The sequence below is a fragment of the Balaenoptera acutorostrata genome, chromosome 4 (genome assembly GCF_949987535.1).
Source record: "Balaenoptera acutorostrata chromosome 4, mBalAcu1.1, whole genome shotgun sequence".
In the NCBI taxonomy this organism is placed as follows: Eukaryota; Metazoa; Chordata; class Mammalia; order Artiodactyla; family Balaenopteridae; genus Balaenoptera; species Balaenoptera acutorostrata.
Genome location: NC_080067.1, coordinates 64,486,729 through 64,504,954, shown reverse-complemented (window position 1 = coordinate 64,504,954; position 18,226 = coordinate 64,486,729). Strand labels below are relative to the sequence as shown.

The 18,226-nt window shown below is 36.1% G+C and overlaps 1 pseudogene; it reads left to right on the top strand.

The window, feature by feature from the left end:
* The first annotated feature begins 13,532 nt into the window (after positions 1–13,532).
* LOC102997674 (coiled-coil domain-containing protein 90B, mitochondrial-like) lies at positions 13,533–14,610 on the top strand (annotated as a pseudogene).
* Positions 14,611–18,226: the final 3,616 nt, after the last annotated feature.

Below are 18,226 nucleotides of genomic sequence, written 5' to 3'. Positions count from 1 at the left end.
CTGCAACTAGAGAAAGCCTGCGTGCAGCAACGAAGACCCAAAGCAGCCAAAAATAAATAAAATGTAAAAAAAAGAAAAGAAGAAGCCTTTAAAGTCAAAATGCCTTAGTCACGATTTAGTCTAGTACTGCTCCGCTAGGGGAAAAAATTCTGTGCTTCCTTTCTCTGTTCTTATTTTTACCTTCATAGCTTCTGATCTGCCTAATTGAGGTCACCTAGGTACTCACAGTGGAAGTTCATTCCTCCTCTTCTCTTCCAAAAAACAGAAACTTTAATTAGATATTTAACATATGTCAGGCATTGGACTTGGAGCTAAGAATCAAAGGGTGGTGTCAGGCATCGGACTTGGAGCTAAGAATCAAAAGGTGAATGTGATATTGTTTATGTCCTTGAAGAACAATCATCTGGTATGAGAGAAATATAGGTAAACAGATGATTATAGTTGTGTGATAATGTTAATTAGGTTACATTATAATTAACATAGTGAATGTTATAGTGAATGAGGGGTAGTGTTTCAGAAATTGGAGGTATCAGAAATATTTCAGGTATAAAGTTATGGTTGAGCTAATTCTTGAGGGGTAAGGGTTCCATGAAATGCAAAGGCTTAGGAGGATGAGGATAATAGAGTTCTAAAGGACAGATTTTCAGCTGGAAGCAGGGAGCACACATATTTGGTAGAGTTCATGGCTCTTTTATGGTGTAAAGGACTGGAGGTAAATTTGTAAAACAATGATGCTAAATCCAGCCTATAATTAAGAGCTATTTTCTGGGACTTCCCTGGCGGTCCAGAGGTTGACTCCTCACTTCCACTGCAGGGGGCACTGGGTTGGATCCCTGGTCAGGGAACTAAGATCCCACATGCTGCGCCACACGGCCCAAAAAAAAAAAACCAACGATTTTCCATCCATGACACAGTGATGTTTATGAAAGAAGTCAGCACTTAAAACACTATGGGTAAGGGCATATAATGGGCTTTGTGGTCATCCTGATAGATTCCCACTCAGGTGGGCTTTCCTGGGAACCTACATGATCACGGCTAAATCTTTCTTTTTTTAATTGAAGTATAGTTGATTAACAATGTTGTGTTAAGTCACTGCTGAATCTTGAGTGTATCATCTATGCTCTTTGCTTACACTAGTTCTTGAATCACATAGCCAATCTATTTTCATCTGAAACTAACCCGTCTTTCAAGGAGAAATTCACATCTCAGGCATACCCAGGGTGAAAATTTCCCTGACTACTGTAGTACATAGCACCATCTTTTTCTGAATTTATGAAGTGTTCATGGTCTAATGAGAACATTAGACACACAACTCAACTCATTCTCTAGAGTTTCCTCTTATATGGAAATGATCCCTGAGAATTTCTTAAGTCACCATTTAAATTGATAAGGTCTGACCTGCTCACTCTGAAATTCAAGAGTTAGCTAGTTTTTTTCTTTGCTATTTTTTGGGCTGTGTCCTCTCTTCTGTGGAGCAGTGGGGTCCAAGGTTTCAATTTACACACTGACAAGCAGAGAAAATGGAAATTTCTCCCTAAGCAGGGTAGACTATATGAAATTTGAGGTCAGGGGACGTGTCTAATATTTCTTTTTATTCTCCCTGGTTTCCAATATTATTATTATTATTATTATTATTATTATTATTATTATTGGCCGCACTGCACGGCATGCGGGATCCTGGGATCGAACCCGTGCTCCCTGCAGTGGAAGTGTGAGGCCCTAACCCCTGGACCGCCAGGGAATTCCCTCCAGTATTATTCTTTGTTGGTTTGTTGATGAGCCTGGGGAGAGAAACACCTATATGGCATTAGAACTATGAAGATACTTTCCTGGACAAAAATGGCTACTCATTGTGGAAGGAGCCAGACAGAGAAGCTATCTCTCTGCCTGGAGGCAAGTGTCCCTGATAAACACCTACTTCTTTCCTGCAAGGCTCTATGTATTTAAATATTTTGAAAAAGAAAACCTCAATTTTATGAAATAAAACTGGTTTCCTCTAAAATTCAGGAATTAAGAGTTTTAAAATATGTATAGATAAAACAGAGATAAAAATCTGTAGACCTATTGATTATTTTCAGTCCTGGCAGAAAAAAAAAAAAACTATGTTGTTAAAGAAATAACAATGTTAAGAGCCACTAGTGTATATGCCTCCAGTGCTTTTTGACAAAACATAGAAGAGAAAAGCAGAATGCTGTCTCCTTCATAACTGCTATTACTTTAGGCAATACTTTGGCCACAAGGTCTGCTGCCTTGCCTCTCTGATTTTCTTATTTCAACAATTGCACTAAATTCTGGGTAAATTAATTTTCCCTCAAAGTGAAAGGTCCTTTTAATAATTTCTTGAATGTTCACATCATTGTCATTAATGGGCTTTGTTCTGTTCACTGTAGGATAACTTCTTTATATACTTTTCTTTTCAAAGGCTTTCTTCCCATGAATAGACATCATAGTAAGTCACTTGAAAAAAATCTCCTGTAAATATGGATTTTTTTCAGTATTATCAACCATTGTCTCATAATTTTCTTTCATAACTCTGACTTGGAATTACAGAAACCCTGGTCATGAATACCAGGTCAAATTCTATACTTGTAGCTTAAAAACGCAGTTTAATAATAAATACAAAGCTTATTGTAGTTAAAAAAATAATAGTAAAGCATCAATATAGGTTAGGATTCTGAACAATTTACTTTTTAAGTATCTTTTGTTCTCACTCTATACTTTGAAGTTTAAACTGAGAATTCAAGATAAAAATATGAATAGTTAAGAGTTCAAGGAAATGTCACTTGGAGACCATATTCTTTTTTTTTTTTTTTTTACTTTTTTATATTGGGGGTATAGTTGTTTTACAATGTTGTGTTAGTTTCTACTGTACAGTGAAGTGAATCAGCCATATGTACATATATCTCCTCTTTTTTGGATTTCCTTCCCATTTAGGTCACCACAGAGCACTAAGTAGAGTTCCCTGTGCTATACAGCAGGGTCTCATGAGTTATCTGTTTTATACATATTAGTGTATATATGTCAATCCCAATCTCCCAATTCATTCCACTTCCCCTTTCCCACCTTGGTGTCCATACGTTTGTTCTCTATGTCTGTGTGGAGACCATATTCTTCTCCTTTTTTTTCTCTCTTTTTTAAAAAAAAAAATTAATTAATTTATTTATTTATGGCTGTGTTGTGTCCTCGTCTCTGTGCGAGGGCTTTCTCCAGTTGCGGCAAGCAGGGGCCACTCTTCATCGCGGTGCGCGGGCCTCTCACTATCGCGGCCTCTCTTGTTGCGGAGCACAGGCTCCAGACGCGCAGGCTCAGTAGTTGTGACTCACGGGCCCAGTCGCTCCGCGGCATGTGGGATCCTCCCAGACCAGGGCTCGAACCCGTGTCCCCCGCACCGGCAGGCGGACCCTCAACCACTGCGCCACCAGGGAAGCCCGAGACCATATTCTTGAGAAGATTTTTTGTTTTTTTTAAATTACCGAGAGAGGGATTCAGGGTAGTGCATTGTTAAGACCTGTAGGCTCCAATGAGTGACACACTAGACTGTGTGAATCTCTTCGTTCTTCCACTCGTTAGCTGTGTGACTTTGGTGTCCTCATCTATAAATTGGGGATCACAGCAGCTACTTCAAAGGGCTTTTATGAAAATAAATGAGGCAACACATATAAAGTGCTTAGCAGTGTCTTACACTTATTAAAATAGCTATTATTTTAACAGATCGAGGTAGCGTTTGTTGTAAGATATGTGTAATCTAATGTTAACTTTGTGGTCTGAAGTGTTTAGCTATCAAACGGATTCTTTTTTTTTTTTGGTGGAGGGGACACCCGGAAGCGGATTCTTTAGTAGACCAAATCTTTTGTCACTGAAGTGTTCTGAAATATACCTTGATGTTTTAAAAAAACAAATTATTATTATTGTATATGTTTGCCTGTTATTTTGGCATTGTATGAAATTTACGACTGGGAAACCAAATAACTCCAGGAATGAGAATTTAGAAACTTTCTTTTTTATAGGGCCCAAAGGGACCATTTTCATAGTACTTTCATTTGGGACACTCAGGTAAGAACACAACTCTTCCAGGAAATCTATGTGATTGAATATTATTTTTGTGTCCTCCAAGAGGGTGGCCAGCCATGTAGAGCAGGTCAAACCCACAGGCCCAGTTCTCAATTTAGAACAACAAATCAAGTGGATTGAGAATAAGTTTACAGGCCACGCACCCAGGTGTGTCAAAAAGCACTTTATTCTTCTACAGGTAAAATTAATATCTATCTCTAGCTCTTATTCCTCTGAGATGCAGAGATTCAATTTCCATTTAATTCAGGTTTGTATCTAATCCTGGAAGGTTTAAATGGAGCTCACCAAGAATTTCTGGGGCTTGGCTGAAAGAGTTGGGTGCAGGATCCACTCTCCAATCCATTTAAAACATCCAGCACAATTTCTTTCTTGTCTATCCTCTCACCCTGCTTTACATTCCCCCAGTCTGGACAACCTATGTTTAGCCTTCGGAGTAGATGTTATGTCTCCTCACCTAGTCTCCTCCCAATTTTTTTTAAATGGATAAACCTTATGTCCTGAATCCTCCAGAGATTGGATTTTTGAAATGCTTTAAGCCCAGATTTTGCAAGTAAAAAGTTGTGTGTTTCATTTAAGAGCCATCAGAGAAATATGACTGACAATATATTTGATGATATTAAAGAATTACTGTTTAATTTTTAAATGTGATAATGGTATTTATTGTGGTTATATTTTCTTTAAAAAATGAGTCTTTTCCAGCTAATATATCTTGTAGAACAAACAAACAGGTGTGGAAAAAGGGAATCACAAAAAAGTCTTTATCTTGGAGATATGTACTTAATATTTGTGAGTGAAATTATATGGTGTCCAGAATTTACCTCCGAAACTCCAAGGCAGAAGCGGAGTGGGTAAGGGTGTAGATTAATCAGAACTGGGCTTGAGTTGATAATAGTTGAAACTGGGTGGTGCATAGATAGGAGTTTATTATATTAGTCTCTCTGCCTTTGTATTTTGTTTGAGAATTCCCATAGTAAAAATGGTTTTTTATTTTGTTTTGTTTTGTTTTTTTTAAAGCCCTAAGTTCTAGGAGCCTCTTACAGCAATCAGAAAATAAGAATTGAACGTCTGTGTACTCTGCATTCTGGTCACCCTTCCTTCCCTGAGTAATGCCTAGCTCTGATCAATTGAGAAGAGTCACAGAGTGACATAATATTCTTGGAAAGGGGAAATCTTGTTAATATATCAAAGTTTCATCCTATTACACAAACCAGTCAATTCAGACTTTGGATATGGTAATAGTTAATGATTAAAAATATGAATGACTGATACTTCCCTAATATCCTTTGGTTATATATTCACCATGTTAGACGTGCAAATTGATGCAGAAAGTTTGGAACTGTGAAAATATTTCGTAGGCTTGATGATTTTTTATCAACCAGTTAGCCAGCTGGCTGGGGGGCAGGAGTAGGGAAGAGGTTACACCACATGAGTTATTCTGCACAGTTCAGCTAATGGAAAATGTTTCCAAATTATGGCCTCCATTGCTGAGAGTTTGTGTAAATTGATCTAACCACACTCTTGAAAATGTAACAAGCTCCTATAAGAGAAAGAAGTTAGTATGAGTAAAACATAGTATTAAAATAAAGTAGTGGTAACCTTCATGTCAATATAAAAAAAATGACGAAGGCAGCTACTGTGCAGGCTATAGAATATTTAGCAATATAATGGCTGATTTCATCCCTTGTTTGTCCCCTATGGTAGAGAATTTATTCATAAAACATTTATTGAGCACCTACGCTATGCAAAGAACTGGACATGAGAAGACAAATAATACACAGACTCGAACGTGGAGCTCATGGTATGATAGGTAGCTGGGGGTACAGCCTGGACTACTTCTGATTACCCTCTCATCCTCTCACTCTCCCAGCTTCTTTTAATAAGTATAAGATTAATACAAGTATTAAGATCAGAATTTAGAAAATTCTGCAAAATGTTACTTATAATTAGTTTGAAACATTTAGAAACGCATAGATTTATTCTCCTTAATGGCAAAGAGTAGCTAAGATGAACAACTACTGGATATTTTAATTTAGTGCATTACTTTTCTTTGATAATCTTGAAATTCAGAGCTAGGTGTCGGAGAAAAGGTGTTTTTCTTCTCAACTCATTTATTCTCCCACCCATTTCTTCTTTTCTTCACTCCCTATATCCCTGCTAGAGCCACAGTGAAAATTATTTTAATTTCTAAAAGGCACTTCTGTGGGAGAGAGGAAAAAAAATGTTACAGTTAAATAAATGTTGGAACAGGCAGAGTGTCCTCTATGAAGGACATTGAAGTAGCTAATAGTTCCCCTAAGAGATTACCAGTGAAGTGGTCTGGCATGAAAGAAAGGTGGCATGAAAGATCATTGCTTCAGTTATTATTAATGGAATGCTATTCCCACAAAGATCATCTGGGGAATGGTTCTGACTGGTCATCTGGTATCATCAAAGGTAGTTTGTTTAGCTGTGTGACTAATGCCACTGTTTTCAAGGTCTCCTCATGGCACTTCAATTAAATGGAAGCTGTGGCAGTTAGAGAAGCTTTCTTGAACTCTTTGCAGAGTTTCAGGAAAGGAAAACTTTTCCATTAACTGTGAAGTTAAAAAAAAAATCCTATAATGTATTTCTTAACCAGATTAGAAACCAGAACCCTGGTAGGCTTTTGTTTAGCTGTTTTGCTGAGGGTGTTCTGCTAAGGCCATGCAAAGAATGAATAATTCAGATTGAAAACCTTAGCATTTTACTTAAAAGCCTTATTTTCATTTTTGGAAAATGTGACAGCAAGAATTAGTACTGGCACTTCTGTTTCAATAATGGTGGTGATGTTTAAATGACAACAAATATATAATTGGACTTACATGCACATTTATGGACACAAAAAAAATGTCATTACCTATTTTGGTGGAACATTTTACACTTACTCTATAAACGACAAAAATCAGCTTAAGTTGTTTTTATCGATAAGCAATGAATCAATGTGAGAAACCCTTGTGGCATTCATACTTTGAGAAAAATATCTTTTTTTCCATTCCCTGATTTTGAAAGGATGAAATTGTTTGTTTTAAATAAGATCCTTGATGAATCCTCCTTAAATAAATGTTAACCCATTTTCATAACATTCCTTAAAGTCCTGTGGAGATCAATAATTAGACTTCTCAAATTAGAAGATAGATTAGAGACAAACTGTAGCAGAATAATTCTATGCCTCCCTCAGTTTGATTGAGCTGAAATTGTCTGAATATCATAGAGTATGAGGTTTAGCATTTTATGGTGAGAACAGAGAAAAGAGATTAGGAAATAGAATGTTGTGGGAAGAATGGGGGAACTCATTTATAGCACTTTGGGTACCAATCATTTTACCCATGGAAGACACAGGATAAATAATGATATAAAACAACAAAGAAAAATAACTACTCTTCTCTCAACTACTGCATAGATATTCATTTTAAGATTAAGAATGAAATAAATTTATGTATTAATAAGAAATATGGCTTTGAGCTCAAAGACTTGCTGTGAATTCCTGGTCTACTAAATCCCAACAGTGAGGTCTGAGTATTTCCACGCCTCCTTGAAGTTTCTGAGACACACAGAGAGTCACAAATAGTTTTTTTTTAAACCAATTTTTAATTGAAGTATAGTTGCTGTACAGTATTACATGTTAAGGTGTACAATATAGTGATTCACAATTTTTAAAGGTTATACTCCGTTTATAGTTATTATAACAAATACTCATTACTTTTTGTCTGCCAATCTCTTGGCATTATACTGTATGATCCATTTGTTAACTTGAATTAAATTTCTTTTAAATATATGGTGCCTTGGTAGGTGTTTTCCCAGACGTCGCTAACCTTAAAAGTTACACATGCATTCAACTTTGGAGTAGCCATTAAACATTGCTAGGCTTCTACTAGAGACCACTTTAGTCCACCTATTAGTTGGGACACATGGGTAAAGTCTGAGAATTAAATATATAAAACAACGATCTATAGATATGTTAAGATTGACTGTCCTGTCTTTAGCATCTTTATAGGATTAATCTGTGTCTTCTGTTTTGCAGCGGCTCAATAAAAATGTGGCTACTGCTGTTTGCTATTTTCATTCCCTGCTCCTTTCCTTGGCTCAGGTAATTCTCCATACCTGTTATTTGGCCAGACTGCTCCACAATTCACCAGCCCTCCGTGGTTCTTGCAGCAAATACAACTCACAGTTCACCAACAGATGGTTCAGTACAATTCGTGTTGGTCTCAGATTCTGCCCAGGAATGCAAGCTGTTTCTAATGCAGTCCACAGCAGAATCCTGAGAGCTGGCTTCCCATCCCTCTCCAGTCTTATCCCTGCTTGGTCATTTAGTGCCCTCATTCCCTTTTTCTTCCTAACAAATCTAACCCCAAGGAAGATTTAAAACCCACAATTCAGTCTAAATCAATGATATTGTTTAAAGGGTTAGATCTGCCAGGCACATCTATATTTACTAGCTGACATGAGTTTTAGATAATAAAATTATTCTTTATTGGTAGAATTTTAGGTCTCGAAAGACATTGGAAAAGATTTCTTGGGGGGAACCAGGGGTGCAGGTGAGTCAAAGGGTCTCGTCCAGCACCTCAGAAAATACTGCCAGTCTTTTACTTTGCTTCCTTATGAGATTAGTTCTGGTGAGGCATAACGCCCCTTCTCCAAACCATCTCTCCCTCCCCACCTTTATACTGCATATCAGGGAAACCTCTACTAAGAAGCTTTTCTTGATTAGTCTCACCATGCTTCAGCCAGCCTGTTTAAATTCTGGCCTACTCTTCCACTGTTATCAGGCTGTTAAAGACCTCCAAGGTCCCGGGCCTAACACTTTTATAGACCCTATCCAACATCATATCATATCGAATTGTACTGACATCCCACTTCAACCATATATATTTTTTCCTGCAACAATAATTTAAAAGGATTGTAATACTTTTATGTCCAAAAATTTTTAGCTATGTATAGCTTGTTTATTTTAACATTGCCTATAATTACTTGGTAATCATTGTGCAGTCTCAGAAATTTGGGTGATAAGAAAATATCTTACTCTTTTTTTAATGTAATGATGTTTTATGAATATTAAATTTCACAGGTAGTGAAGAAGATATGATGGTGACAGTTTGTGGAAATTTAATTAAGCATTTAATTTACTTTTAAAGTTTTTTGTAATGAAATTTTTTTTCAGGTTTCAAACATTTTTACAAGTACTCAGAAGGCTCATTTTCTAAAAATAAATTTATTTATTTATTTATTTATTTATGGCTGCGTTGGGTCTTAGTTGCTGTGTGTGGGCTTTCTCTAGTTGCGGCGAGTGGGGGCTACTCTTCGTTGTGGTGCACGGGATTCTCATTGCGGTGGCTTCTCTTGTGGCAGAGCACGGGCTCTACGTGCACAGGCTCAGTAGTTGTGGCTCGCAGGCCCTAGAGTGCAGGCTCAGTAGTTGTGGCGCACGGGCTCAGTTGCCACGACACATGTGGGATCTTCCCGGACCAGGGATCGAACCCATGTCCCCTGCACTGGCAGGCAGATTCTTAACCACTGCACCACCAGGGAAGTCCTTGAAGGCTCATTTTTTAAAAAATTTATTTTATTAAAGTATAGTTGATTTACAATGTTGTATTAATTTCTGCTGTACAGCAAAGTGATTCAGTTGTACATATATATATTCTTTTTCGTATTCTTTTCCATTATGGTTTATTACAGTATATTGAATATAGTTCCCTGTGCTATACAGTAGGACCTTGTTGTTTATCCATCCTATATATAATAGCTTATATCTGTTAATCCCAAATTCCCAGTCCTTCCCTCCCCCTGCCCCCTTTGGCAACCACAAGTCTGTTCTCTATGTCTGTGAGTCTGTTTCTTCATAGACACTCATTTTAATGACATCTATATATCGAGTAATGTGCTGGCAGAGAAAGTTAAGAAGTTGAAAAGACAAAGTCCCTGCCCTCAAGGAGTTCAGAGGAACATATTTAAGGAAATAATACCCATGCAGGGTGATAAGTGCACTAATTAAAATAGCATTAGGGACACACAGATGGCTGTGACTAACTCACCTCAACCCAGTTCTCAGAAGAGGTGACTTTTGAGCGTAATAGTGACTGACTTCAGTCATTCCTAGATTGAAGAGTCAGGATCATTCATGGAGGACTGTCTCATTAATTATTTTCACATTCTATTTTTTAACTAATACAATCTTGAGTTCTTGTAAAAATCTGGAACATCTACCAGAATTGGTCTGATATGATTCTCAACCCATTGGGTCACCCTCTTTGCAGGAGCCTCCCTTCCACTGTAGAGATAAAATATGAATAGGAGGGTGATCCAGTTGCATGTGATCTTCAGAGAGAAACTTCGAAGTCAGTACTATCGTGATCCCATCAAATAGGTGAGGAAATAAAAACTCAGAGAAGGGAATTCATTTGCCTAAAGTCAGACAGGTAGTAAAATAGCAGAGGTGGGGATCAACCTCCCATTGGCGTGACTCCACAACCCTTAACCTCACCACTCTGTAGACTGGGACACTGAACGCACACTCCCACCTCATTCCTATGGCTGCTCTTCTCTAGGTAACTTGGTGTGTAGTACATTTTTCTCAATTTCCTTCTCTGATGATGAAATGTAAAAGAACTTTTAGAAAGAAGGGGAAAAAACCCTCTCCATATCCAGGAAGAGGTAAAAACTTATATCAGGAAAAGATAACTCAGAAAGGAAAAAATATTGAGCACAAAATCATTCTCCTGATACCCCCAGCTTTTCCCAAAGCTTCTTTTATAAAGTGACAAGCATTTCCGTCTTCACCCTACATTTCTGCCTACCTTAGCAAGAAATATTTTGCTTGATACATAGTTTTTGATAAGGGAAGATGCATCAGAATAAAAAGGTGATAATATTTCATATACTTGAATGGATTTTAGGATGCAAGTTTAACAGAACAATAGGTGTATTCATATTATAACCATTTTTCATGATCCCATTTTAAGATCTTGTTAGAGGCTAAGAATAGAACCCACACAAACATTGAGTTAGTGAAAGGTACTGATAGCAAAAATTCCTCAGAGCCATGAAGATTAGTCTTTGCTGTAAGTTAGGATAATATTCTGTTAGAGGAGCTCTGATTTTAGTATCGTGTAAGCTGCTTTCTTAATACATATCTACCCTCTGCCTAGGTGATATTCATGAAATAAGGCACAGATAATGCATTTAGTAACACTGAGCTGAATCATGCAAAACGTAATTTGTGTGCAGTTTTGGGGAGTGTAAAATAAAAGTTGTTTTAAATGTCAGAAAAAAAAATCCATAAAAATAAAGCATTCTAATCAGAGAAAAAATTCAAAAGCTTGTGTCATAAAGGAAAACAATTCACTTGTGCCGGTACCCTTAATAAGTGCCCCAAAGCGTTCCAGTGCTGTTCCATTCTCTAATGATATTACAGTATGTGGCAAATCTCATCTAATCTGTTAGTAAAATCCTAAAGTCACTTATGTCAGTCTCTAATGCAAGCCAAATGAGTCTTTCCAGTAATAAGAAGCTTCGCAGAATTAGTTTTCGTTTTGCAGAAAATTGCCATTGGGGCTGGCACGTTTATCTAAAAATTTCACTCGTGCATAAGCAAAAAACTCATATATTATTTGGTTACATTCCATCAGTATGAGAAATAACATTGTGAGAATTCTATGCATGCTAATGATATATAGAAATCCACCTGCTTTCAGATAAAATGAGTTTAATTTTCTGTTGCCCACTGCCTGGTTGGCCTTTCATAAATTACTTATGCACAGCTATTATTAAAATAGAGGGAAAGCAAATTAGAAAGTCCTCCTATCTCTCCACTGGATTTAGCCAAGGCAGGACTGTGACAGCTAGAGTCAGCGTTTTTGAAAAAATTCTGCTCTCTTGAAAAATTTTGCATCTCTATACAATTCTATACCACTGTTGTAAACGTTCTGACCTGCCTTCTTACCAAATTAACCTAAATCCTTTCTATTTTTCAACATTAATGGAATCCTCTAGAGTCCTGCTGATATATATTAAAATATATTTATTGGTTAATTTGAATTCCAGCATTTTGTACCTCATTTCCAGCACTCCTGTTAAATCTGAACAGCTTTGAGCTTTAGCATTAAAAACTTACAAATTAAGATACATACAGTACATCTTACAATTATCAGATCAAAACAACTTAACTTTTATTGGAGTATAGAATGGCAAACTTAACTTTCTGATAAAATAGAAAATGAAGGCTGTCTGTGTGAAAGAGTTAATTGGATTTCAATGAGTGTTTTCTAGCTGATGAGGGGGCGTCTTTATTGGCCAATGAATACTTGACCTCTCGGTTTTAAGGACAGGTGAAAAGTTTTTATTTCTTGAGTGTTTTGAAGTCCAAAGTTCCCAATAACTGAAGACTAATTTCTGTTAATATTACTTTGCTCAAGTATGATCACAAGTTTCTTAGAATATCTGGTTACCATGTCTTTGAAGCCTGAGTAAGTATTGATGAGGCTCTACCCTTTCATTCTATAGTGTTAAAAGAGTTATCAAAGCACTATTTTGAAAAGCAACTTCAAATGCAGCTCATATTGTAAAAGATAAAATAAAGAACACTCCCAAGCCATTTCATAAAATATACTGATAAACAGATTTTTTTTTTAAAGAGAATTGCATCCTGTGTTGGGGAGGATTGGTTATCATACTCAAATAGCATTTAACCTAGTTCTGAAAAATTAAATATGCTCATTAGTTTCTGTTGTTAAGATCTTCATAGTTTTGATATAAGCTTTGTACATAACTAAATGGAGTTTTAAAAACAGCATCTTGATAGTATAAGTTATTAATACAAATAACATTACAAATAAGTATTTGTGGTGTATGTGTGGGGTGAAAGTGGAGCTGTCTTAGGAAAGTATGGTGGAATGGGGAAAGGAGACACATACCTCTTTTTTGCCCTCATCTTTGCCCTGAATCCAAACTAGCCATTTTTCTTTCTCTTTGGGAGAAATCTTTCAGACAAAGGTAGCAAACATACTTATGCTCACGTTCAAAATGGATGTTGGAAAAGAATACCAAGCAAACAAAACCTAGCATCACAACTAAAAGGCATACAAATGATTTTGGAAATTTGCTGCTGTAAGATACCAGAGGCAAGTATTATTTTCAGGTCCGTCCACAGCGATTTTCAAATGGGGTCATCTCTCCTCCTGTCAAAGTTTAATGACAAAGTGTTGTTCTCTCCTTGAGAGAACTGGATGAAAAATACTATTTGTGTATCCAGCATTATTAATTTTAAAATTCAGTGTGTAATTATATGGTGTTATGATGCCTTTAAAATAAATCTATTCTGAAACTTGCAAGGTGGAATTCACTAGTGAGGTGGAATTTACTAGCAATAGCGTTTTGTCAAATGTATCAAAAAGAATGCAGAGCTTGAGCGTTTGCCCTCCCTCGCCAGCTGCAAAGCCGAGGACATGTGGAGGCACTGGGTTTGGCAGCTCCTGCGTTCTGAAGGCAGCGGGGGCCTCCGGGTTTCAACTCCCCGCGGGCGTTATTTCCCCGGCCGTGCGGAGAGATCTCTTCACCACCACAACCAAGGAAGGATAATATATGAGGCGAGTGGACATAACTCCTTTAGGACAAAGGAAATTAACTTTTGATACCCGTGCATTGGTTCAGGACTTGGAAACTCATGGATTTGACAAAGCACAAGCAGAAACAATTGTATCAGCATTAACCACTTTATCAAATGTCAGCCTCGATACTATCTATAAGGAGATGGTCACTCAAGTTCAACAGGAAATAACAGTACAACAGTTAATGACTCATTTGGACTCCATCAGGAAAGACACGGTCATCCTAGAGAGAAGTGAATTTGCAAATCTGCGAGCAGAGAACCAGAAAATGAAAATTGAATTAGAACAAGTTAAGCAACAACTGATAAATAAACCCAGTCGAATCAGAGCAGATAATAAACTGGATATCAACCTAGAAAGGAGCAGAGTAACAGATATGTTTACAGATCAAGAAAAGAAACTTATGGAAGCAACCACAGAATTTACCAAAAATGAAACCAAAACCAGAGTTATATTTCAGAGACCGGTAACAAAATTGACACTGAAATTGCTTATTTAAAAACGCTAATGGGCTTCCCTGGTGGCGCAGTGGTTGAGAATCTGCCTGCCAATGCAGGGGACACGGGTTCGAGCCCTGGTCTGGGAAGATCCCACATGCCGCAGAACAGCTGGGCCCGTGAGCCACAATTACTGAGCCTGCGCGTCTGGAGCCTGTGCTCCGCGACAGGAGAGGCTGCGACAGTGAGAGGCCCGCGCACCGCGATGAAGAGTGGCCCTCGCTTGCCACAACTAGAGAAAGCCCTCGCACAGAAACGAAGACCCAACACAGCCATAAATAAAATAAATAAATAAAATTAAAAAAAAAACAAAAAAACGCTAATGGCGTCTAACAAGCTTGAGACAATTTGTTACCTTGCAGCCTCAGTGTTTACTTGCCTGGCAAGAGCATTGGGATTTTTATAGACTCTGGAAATAACAGTGAAACTACTATATTATGCTCCTAATCCTGCTGCTGTTGACTTCTTAGAACAAACACTGTGCCAGGATGGATTTACTCTGAACTTTGAAAGTTGCAGTAGAAACTTAATACAAGATTATTTAAAGTACATATGGACTAAAGGAAATGTTTTAGAATGGGAAGGTGTATTTTGTCTTTGTCTTTTATATATGTCTTTATTGTATTATGTTGAAAAGATGCCGTTCAAAACCTGATTGATTTGAGATAGACAGGCTTTTTGTCTTTATCCTTTTGATAGCTCATAGAAACTGAAGCAGAGTTTTCTTGTTTGCTTGAACAACTGTAAATCATACAGGATTTCTTTGGTATGTGTTGCAAATTTGTTTAGTTATAAATAGGGAATCTAAAGTATAGAGTAGTCAAAAGACTGACCTTGTGTGGTCCAGCAAGTGAGAATCAGAGGCTCTCCAACTAAATTTTTTTCAAAGAGCTAACAGCTGGGTTGTTTTCAAAACAAAACTTTCTGTATTTTGATTCAAAATATCTCAGAATCCTCTTGCCTAAGAAAATTCTTGGCACACTGTAGATAAATTTGTGTTGGATTAATAAATACAGACCATATAGATTCCATGGTAAAAAAAAAATATATATATATAGTTTGAGATCAGTGAGCTACTTGAATCATGATAGCTGATCCTCTGTTTATAAAAATACTTAACTAGCTGAAGTTTCTTAGATGTCTTGTTTTTTACCTTGGCAATGGTGGTTTAAGCCAAGAAATCCCATGGAAGACAAATAATTAGTGTGCCATTACTCCCCAGGCATCTGCTTAAAGTCTAACACCTGAATGAAAAAAGAAGCATCTATTCTTTTAGACAGTTTAAGGTCACAGCATGGTTGGCATTTTGTAGACACAGCTTCCTATCAGTTCTAAGGGTTGTAGGCTGAGAAGAAACTTAATCTAAATTGAAAATAGAAGATGAATTAAATTATCAGGATAATTCAGGCAAAAAGCTAAAGTTTTGCAAATAAATCGGTCACATGCTATTCCTCAAAAACTATAGCTTGCTTTTCCTATAGACTGTTTGCTTTGAATTAATTCATCATTTAATTGATCAGTTGTTTCCCTGTAAATTGCTTGAAGAGCAGCATGAATAGAGTTGTGAAAAGCTAGGAACTTTTGAGTCTAACAGACTTAGATTTGAAACTTGGCTATAACGTTACCTAGCTGTGTAGGTACATAACCTCACTTAAGCCTCAGTTTCTTCTTTTGTAAAAATGGAATAATACCTTACTCACATTTATCAGGAGGATTGAATAAGGTCGTGTTTGAAAATGATTCACTTATGAGTATGTAGGTGCTCAGTAAACATTAGGATTTCTTTAGTGCATTTAATCAGCTACAGGTATGTAAGACTTTTTAAAACAGGCTTCAGATCTTATACATTTTTGGTAGTATTAAAGATATGATTTCCATATATAACTTCTCTTTAGTCAATTGTAGGTATGTAAAACTTTTGTTGTTGTTGTACTTTAGATATAATATATATTTTTGTAGTGTATTCTTATGATCTCCATAAAACTCCTCAGTATGTACATCCATGAATGAAGCAGAGAAGAGTTTGTTTCTTACAAAAGGACAAGGATTTTGAAAATACAAAATATTTCAAAACATTCTTAAATAAGAAAATACTTGAGTTGCTCAATGTAGAATATTTGAGAATTATACAGTGATATAAATTGAAAAATGAAAATCTTCTTTCTTTCCATATTCCAAAGACATTTGAATATTTCTATACATATCCATATTTTTTTATAAAACTGAGATCATATTGTATTTGCTAAGATTTGATAAACATTTCATTTAATAACATATTAGTCCTTCCTCATGACAAATATTTTTATAAGCGTAATTTTTAATGACAGCCAAATATTCAGGTGAATGATCTTACAATAATTTATCAAACCATTTACTATTTTTGGATGCTTAGGTTGTTTCTAACTTAGGGCTATTACATAATTTTATTTAACTAACAGATTTTTGTCTGCATTTTTTTGTTGTCTTCTTTGGTAACCTAGCTGTCAATGAATATAGGCATTTTTGACCTGTTTAGAATTTAATTCCAAATTCTGCAAGAGTTGTAGCACTTTATACTTCCACAAATATAATGCAAGAATATACTTCTCAAATCCCCTTTGCGTAAGTTGAGCATGTTATTTTTTAAAACTTTTGTGAATTTAATAAATGAAAAATTCAATTTCTGTCAAAAGTGTATGAGTACCAGTTTCCAGTAAACCAAATCAGCACTGGATATTATCAACAAAACAAGGTATTTTATTTGTTTTGGTGAAATTTATTTTTTAAATGAAAGAACTTTTTAAATTGCTAGTGGGATTGAACATTTTTTTTCTGTTTATTGGAATTTGAATTGTCTTCTTTGGTGAATCATCTTTTCTCATTCTTTTATCATTTATCTATTGGTGTGTTTATCTTATTCTTATTGACTTATAAGAACTATTTATATGTTAAAATAAAAACCATTTAGTATTTTGCATTTATTTTTGGCCTTTTAACATTATGATGTTTTAAAATTAATATAGTTTTATGTTTTTATATTAAAAAATAAATCCTTTCCTTTATTTATAATATTATAAACTTCAATACTTATATATATATTACTTTCAAATATTTTACTCATAGACAGTAGTAAAATTATTGCTTAAAATTAATTCTCCTTTTATAGTTTCTTTTTTTACATTTTATACAAACTATCTGAAATTTATTTCTGTATTTATGAAGAGGTAGGGTGTTAGTTTTATTTTTTCCATGCAGTAGGCCAACCTACTATCAGAGAGTTGGTTTTTTCCCATCTCTTATACTGGTTAAGTCTCATGGATTTATGACAGTTTCTGACTTACTTCTCAGTTATCGATTAGATCTATTTATCTGTAGATAGTTTTTCCCTAATATTATGCTCTTTTATGCAATACAAATCTTCATCATTTTATCATTGTTTTGGCAATAATAAAATAATAATTGCAATAACTGATAATTATGATTAGGACAAGAATGATCACTTTACTCAAGTCAGTGATTCATATGCAAGGTAACCTTGGGTAAGCTACTTTCTTACCCATTTGGGGTAAGTAAAGTGGGAAGCATCTGTAAAATGGGCAGAATAGTATCTAGTGAACATTATGGTTTACTCTTCAATAGGCATTCCACTCCAACTCTTTAGTGGCCACTTATGATAGTCTTTTCATGCTTAACAGTGACTGCTTTAGATAAGGTCTTGTCTAAGCCAATTGGGCCAATAAAACTTGAGAAAAGTCTTAGGGCTTCTGGGCAAGAAGCTTCCTGCACTTTAACAGTTGGGTAAAAGTGGTTTTGGTCTGTCTGTCTCTCTCTCTGACACACATGCACATTTCCCTTACACATGAACAAGGAATTCCATTTCCCTGTCTACTACTGGCAGTCGTCTTGAGATTATGAGGCAAGCAGCCTGAGGACTACAGCTGACTCAAAGAGCGGGAAAAGTTAAGAAAATAACAGAAGGTGGAGCCTGGAGCCCTTATCTCCCTTTGCCTGAAGCCCACACTACTTCTGGCAGGTTACTGTTACTTGTAACTGAAA